We start from the raw sequence: 6328 nt of genomic DNA, 5'->3' as shown, positions 1-6328 counted from the left end.
AGCATCTGACCCCACTGTTTCTAGGAAAGAATGCACCAGAACACTCTGGCTGAATAGACAGATTTTCCAAATGTTTTAAATCAGTTTTGAGACAAAAAGGGAAGATGCTAAGGAATGGATTTGGCCTATAAACATTAAGCAATGTGATGCCCATTTCTCTAGGAAGCTGACATTAGGGGCTTTCTTGTTGATGGTGGACCTGAAGGAAAAACCCACAACAATTAAGCAGCAATTGAAGAAAAGCAGGCAAGAAAAGATGGTTATGTATTAGTACAATAGCTCAGAGGCTTTTCATTTTAGGATACAAAGAGGGAGTAGAGAATGCTGTTTTCTTTTTAAAAACCTTTTAAAAATGGTAACTGCATCCTGCTCTTCTAGATGTATTACTTATGACATCCCAGTTTTCATCCGTTCATGATTTTACATTAGAGTTAAATCTCTGCAGCTTGAATCTCACGGCTGAGTTAGCCAGAGCCCATAAAATATTGAAACCTTTAGAGCAGCAGCCAGCCAGGTTGAGAGAAGTTCATGTCCAAAGCTGAGCTTTAGATTCTGAGACATCCCAATTGGAGTGTAGTACAGAAAAAAGCACTGATAAAATTTTCATAAAAATGAGCTAAGGATATTGCTAGCATGCTTCCCAGCATCTATATGAAAACTTAATCTGAGCTAATGGAAAGGATATGAAAGCCTTTCTCAATTCAAACACAGTCAGTGCATAATTCATAAATTATTGTCAGAGAAGTGATTCTGCTCTGAGATTTATTCTCTTTTGGATAGAAGCAACTGGAGGAAAAACTGGGTCTTTTTGACCTTTAATGCCAGCAAATTTTACAGTAGAGCTGTCAATATAACCAAGTAAACCGGTCATTTCTCCAAACAGCAACAAAGTGCCAGTATGTGCTCACTGCAGGCTAATATTAACACAGCCCTTTAGGTTACTTGCAAACCATTCAAAGCAACTGAACCTAAAACATTTAAGTGAAGATGGTTACAGAGAAGAGAATGAAATTTCCATGTTTTCCATGACAGACACAAAAAGGTTCATTATGTTAAGAAGAAAAATCACGCAAAAATATGCTTCACTTCCTAACTTTAGTCTTCAGCTATGATTACCTTTAAAAGCCTATTTTCCAATTAAAAACCTATGCAACATTCCAATAGAAAATGCATACTGACAGATTTTTTGTTCCTTATATATGCCTCACTTCTAAACAACATAGCATAAAGTATGAAAACATTTATCCACGGGTAGTGATTAAATATTTCAGCTCTGAGTGAAGTTGTGGCACAGTCAATGCACACAATCTGTAGTGAGTTAAAAGCAAATCTGACAGAAATAGTTGGAAATCTGAGGAAATTGTAAATGCAATTAAGTGCTATCAGTAGAAAAGGCAGCAGCTGGCTGATAACATGGCAAGATTTCTCTTTCCTTCAGTTCTGGAATTGCTATTACCTTTTCTCCAATGTAGCAGGCACTTCAAAGAAATCAAGAATCAGAGACATTTACAAGTTGTGCATCCTGGAGTATTTTGAAGCTGTAAAAATGTATTACTGATTGGAGGCAAAAGCACCACTAAAAATGACCAACATAATCCCCCCCAAGAAAAACAAAAGCAACAATCCAATTAATCAATCTGAGAGAGATATGAGGAGTATTTCGCCAGAAGAACGTGCATTGGAGTCTGAAAATGATAATATTCAAGAAAACAGCCTGATACAATGCCATGATCTGTTTTTTTAAATCCTGTTTAAAAGTGAATACCTTGTGTATGGATGTGGGGGGCAATTAATTGCTTACAAGTGGGTGCTGTAAACATAGAGGTGCCAACAAATACTGACAGAAATAAGGGTTGGTTTGGGCCACTATTTTTTGTGAGGTAGTGGCATCAGAAAGCAAAAAGGCAGAGAGATACATGGAGAAGTGGCTAGTAGTACAAGGTAAAAGGGAGAAAAAGAGAAGAGAGCTATGAGTCGTTTAAGACAAATTCTTAGGACATCTACCCTAAACTCTCACTGTGATTGTTGCCATTCCCCATGTGTGGTAGCATGTGATCAAATCCCTCTCACTTCTTCCTCCTTAGGGTCTCCAGTCATTAATTGATAGGCCTCTAATGCTAGAGAGCTAATAAACCCAAACCCTACTGTAACAGGGAGGTGATCAGATTGAAGGGCTCATCTCGTGCCCCTTGCTCAAGCCAAGCTCATGCAGGGCTGGCAGAGGCTCATTCTGCACCTGTGGAGTAGCAGAGTATATTGCCCTGCTCCCAAAATTACTCTGTCCTTTGTATTCCTCCTCCTTCTGTTGGGGAAGAATGTTGCTGGGCCTGTTGCCAAAGGATTCAGCTGCAGTTACATGTCTTGCCTTCAGCCTAAGCAAAACCAGAATTCCTGTCTTTCAGTGGGTTCCTCCAACCTCTCATACTGCTGTGCTTCACATTGGTAATATAGCCTCTTTTTAAATCTCCTGTCTTGTCCTTCCCCAAACAAATTTTATTGAAATGTTGAAGGAATAGTGCTGGTAGACGAACCTTGCAACTGATTTCCAGGCCACAATATTAGGTTTATAACACTGATAGTTTTGAGCAAGTCGTCCTCATTGAATGCTTTGGCTCACCCTTTGAAAGAAGAATCAGTGATTCACAGTGCTGGAGAACATGGACACAGAAAATATTTCCTTTTCTTATATCTGACTGGTATTATTTATGGTAGTTGAGTAAAAATGTGGCTGAAAATAGCAACATTTTCCTTGGACCCATCCACACCAGAGAAGAAAGCCAGAATAAAACCTTCCAAACAGAGTAGTCTACAGGCCCTGCTCCTGTATACATATTATCAGAATATTACCTTCTGCAATACTCACCACCATCTTTACCAATATCCCTCTTTTCCCTCTATAGAAGGCTTTTTTATTTCTGAAGGAGAAATAAATGCAACATATGTGTTGCACATAAAAAATATAAAAAGTAGTAATTATAGTTTCTCCAAAGTGATCTTGGAACTCAAGAACCACAGTTAATCAAATTGATTACCAGCAGATTATCAGTAGGAAAGGGTCAAATTTTAAAATGAACCTTTTTTTTTTTTTTTTTTTTTTTTTTTTTTTTTAAAGTAAGGATGAACATCCAGAATGGTCCAAAGTAATTAAGTACTATAATGCAGTAGTTCCTCCAGTGCTTCAGTGTAAAGCTCTGGTATGATGTGAGTAGGCTGATAACACCCACACAGACACTGGTGGCTGTTCTGACAGATTTGAGCCCTGTTAATTCCCCAACATAACAGAGTATTGGGTCCTTTGTGCTGAGCAAAGCCTCGGGAGCAGGTCTGAGTCCTCAGTGCACAAACTCCCTTCCCACTCCAATATATACATGTGTTTGTTCACACACTAAAATATTTTCATTATTAAAACATGAGATTGACATCGTAATTTTGCCTTAAACCCTATATTCAAATTGTATTTGATTGATGAATACACATTGCATGATCTCATAAATTGAGTAAATAAATTAAACTGCCTAAAAATAGAGTGTTCTTTGCTTCCAGAGGGTTTGACGGTGTTCAGCCCCAGCCTGTATTAGTCACTGAGAATTACAAAGCACAGCTGTAGTCAGGTATCTTTGGAAGGCAAACTGATTTTCTCCTTTCCCCTACCAGTTTATAGAAACAGACATATCTAAATAACATATATTGGGTAACAGAGCTTTTTTAAGCTCCTTGCTCTTGCCTGTTGTTATTTAGTTTTCGTGCAGCTGTAGCCCTGAGAACAATTCAAGTTTGATTTTATAAAATCTGATCTTCACCTCTTTCTTTGACTGCATTTAACTGTTGTGGAAATAAGGAGAGAAGGATGTCTATTGCAGCTGGAGAAGTTAACATACCTAAATGGCACTTCTTTTATAGAAGGAAGGTTGTAATAAGTCATGTGATTTAGAGTAAAGGCAGCAGTGTGCAATGGGAGCAATTTTCTGCCCCTCAAACAGCACTTCAGGTGATGTTGTTCATCTTTCTGTGACTCGCTGTGTCAAAGCATGCCCAGAGCAGAGGTGTTCAGGGACCTGACAAGCTGTAAGTGTCCAGCTGAAAAACCTGGGAGATATCCCAGGGCTCAAAGAATTCACTTTTTCAGTTGCTCTGATTTACTTCAGAATGCACCTTTAGGGAATTTATGTCTTCCATGCCTTTAGTTTCCCATTTCCTTTCTTGTCATCTTTAAAAATCCATTAAAGATCACAGAGACAGTTTCTCTGAGCTTCCATTTCTGAGGGGCTGTGGAGCTCCACAAAGCGTGCAGTTCCAGAGGTGAACTGACTCTTTTACTCTCCGCACCTTGATGTTGTTAGGACGACATTTTAATTACAGGTGATGGTTACAGACTGAGAAAACACGCTGAATTCTACAGGGAAACAAATAGTTTTCACTCATAAGGTCTTAATGACAACTAGCTAACCAGTCCCCTTCTGTCTGAATAGAAGAACATTAAAATGCAAGATAAAATGAGGAGGTTGATTTCTCAAGGTGCTTGTTTGAGAGATTTAAAATTATAATAGTCCTATGTTTGCCAAAAGCAATCACTAGGCTTTTCAGGTGTTGCTAAAATAAAAATTTTAAAATGTTAATTCTCTTAAAAATAGGAGACTGCAGCAGTCCAGCATGCATTTGTATTTTCTAGAAAAAAAAAATTGTTAGCCACATATCATGACTGGTATTTCACCTATTTTACAATATTCTTACAAGTTCCTGTACTGCAGAGTAAGTTTACATTAAAATGCCACTCCACCTTTGCTATGATTAATTTAGATTTGTCTATCACTGTGTGTGCTTGCTGATTTGCCCTGGGTATTATAATAACTGTAGCCTGCTTGTCATTTCCCTCTAACATTGCCTCACCTGTAAAACTGCAGTAGATCTATTTCAGATTCCCCAGTTTCTGCCATCGCCTTACCTATTACAGTAGAATAAAAGAACATTTCTCGGGTGCATGCATAGATATTTTCATCATATTTCAAATACATTCTGACAATTGCTGCATATTGGCACCAAAACAAATGAAATAATTCCCTATATCTCTTCACGTATGAAATGTTTCCTTCCCTGTTTGAAAGATGGCCAGCCTCTATTTATCCAGAGCTGGAAGGCAATGTTCCCACATACATGCAAATCCATTTGGTTTGTTGATATATGCTTCAAATCGTGTGCCTATGCCTTAATATGTCTGTGTTCATACATGTTTGTCTTTTTATGAAAAATATGAAATACCTAATCAGAAAACCTATAGTATAAAGTGCAAAATTGAAAAAGAAATTACTGGTCAGGTCATTTGGATATGGACTTATTTTAAGGTAGGCGAAACAGTATGTCATTAACACAAGACCTTAAATATACACACTGTCTGTGACTGCACCTCTTAACTGGGCAAGAGTAGTCACACCAGCACGACTGCCAGTGAAAGCGGCTGCATGAACCCACCAGCCGTGGGGCCCAATCTGTGCATGTTTTGGGGCTGTCAAGCTTTGCTGTCCTGTTATTCTGGAAGGAAGAAAATCTTTCTGAAACATTCTTCTGTTTCTAAAAACCTGCAAGAGCAGACACTGCAGTCAGAGCAATTTTATTTCCATAAAAACATACCTGTTCCTAATAAATGTATCAGGTACTGAGAGGGGCTCACATCCTCCCCTGGCGCTGAGCAGAGCCTCACCAGCAGGTTTCATGCCTGTTCCTACCAGAGAGAGTTTGGGTCCCCTATAGCACTTGCAATGCAATCTACAAGAAGATGCAATAAGTGGATTTATTAACCCACAGGGGGTGGGGAACCAGCAATGAAAACAATAAAAAGACTATGTGTTAACTTACGTGCATACCTTGATGGCTCCAGGTTTAGTCATATGTGCTAAATTAGACCATTAAACACTGTAAAGCCAACGGTGTACTGAAATGCTTCCACAGCTTTGTAATTTATACTATGTTACACAGGGTAGAGTAAGTTGCTCATAGTAAATAGGGTCTCCTTGGATGACTTGTCTCTAACAGTACATTTTCACTTAATTAAAGTGGACACAGCTTAGAAAAATTAAAAGGCTAGAATATAAAGCTCAGCTGCAAATAATATGAAATGGCATTATCAATAACAGAGATCCCAGGGTTTGCATATTAATTGTAAGAAGGTGCTAATTTGAGTGTTTTAAGCTTGCATTCACAAGCTTGTTTACATGCTTTGTTCCACCTGGACCTGTTTGGAGGTTTGTCAAAAACCTAACAAGCAGAAAAAGATTGCATTTGAAAATACACATACATGTTTAATTAAGCCAGGGCCACCGAACATTCCTCAATA

The 6328-nt window shown here is 38.4% G+C and overlaps 1 long non-coding RNA gene across 3 annotated transcripts; it reads right to left on the bottom strand.

The window, feature by feature from the left end:
• Positions 1-3113: 3113 nt before the first annotated feature.
• Positions 3114-5975, bottom strand: LOC136365232 (uncharacterized). 3 transcript variants are annotated; one of them, XR_010744306.1, is made up of 4 exons: positions 5859-5975; positions 5467-5573; positions 4888-4942; positions 3114-4393 (listed from the first exon to the last, which is right to left on the bottom strand). It is a non-coding gene; the product is annotated as an uncharacterized lncRNA (long non-coding RNA). The 3 variants fall into 3 exon arrangements; XR_010744307.1 differs by lacking the exon at positions 5467-5573 and having other exon boundaries at positions 5851-5975; XR_010744308.1 differs by lacking the exon at positions 5467-5573.
• Between the last annotated feature and the right edge of the window lie 353 nt (positions 5976-6328).

The sequence above is a fragment of the Sylvia atricapilla genome, chromosome 9, assembly GCF_009819655.1.
Source record: "Sylvia atricapilla isolate bSylAtr1 chromosome 9, bSylAtr1.pri, whole genome shotgun sequence".
NCBI lineage: Eukaryota > Metazoa > Chordata > Aves > Passeriformes > Sylviidae > Sylvia > Sylvia atricapilla.
Note: the sequence above shows the minus strand (reverse complement) of the source record. Positions and strands in the feature narration are given on the sequence as shown.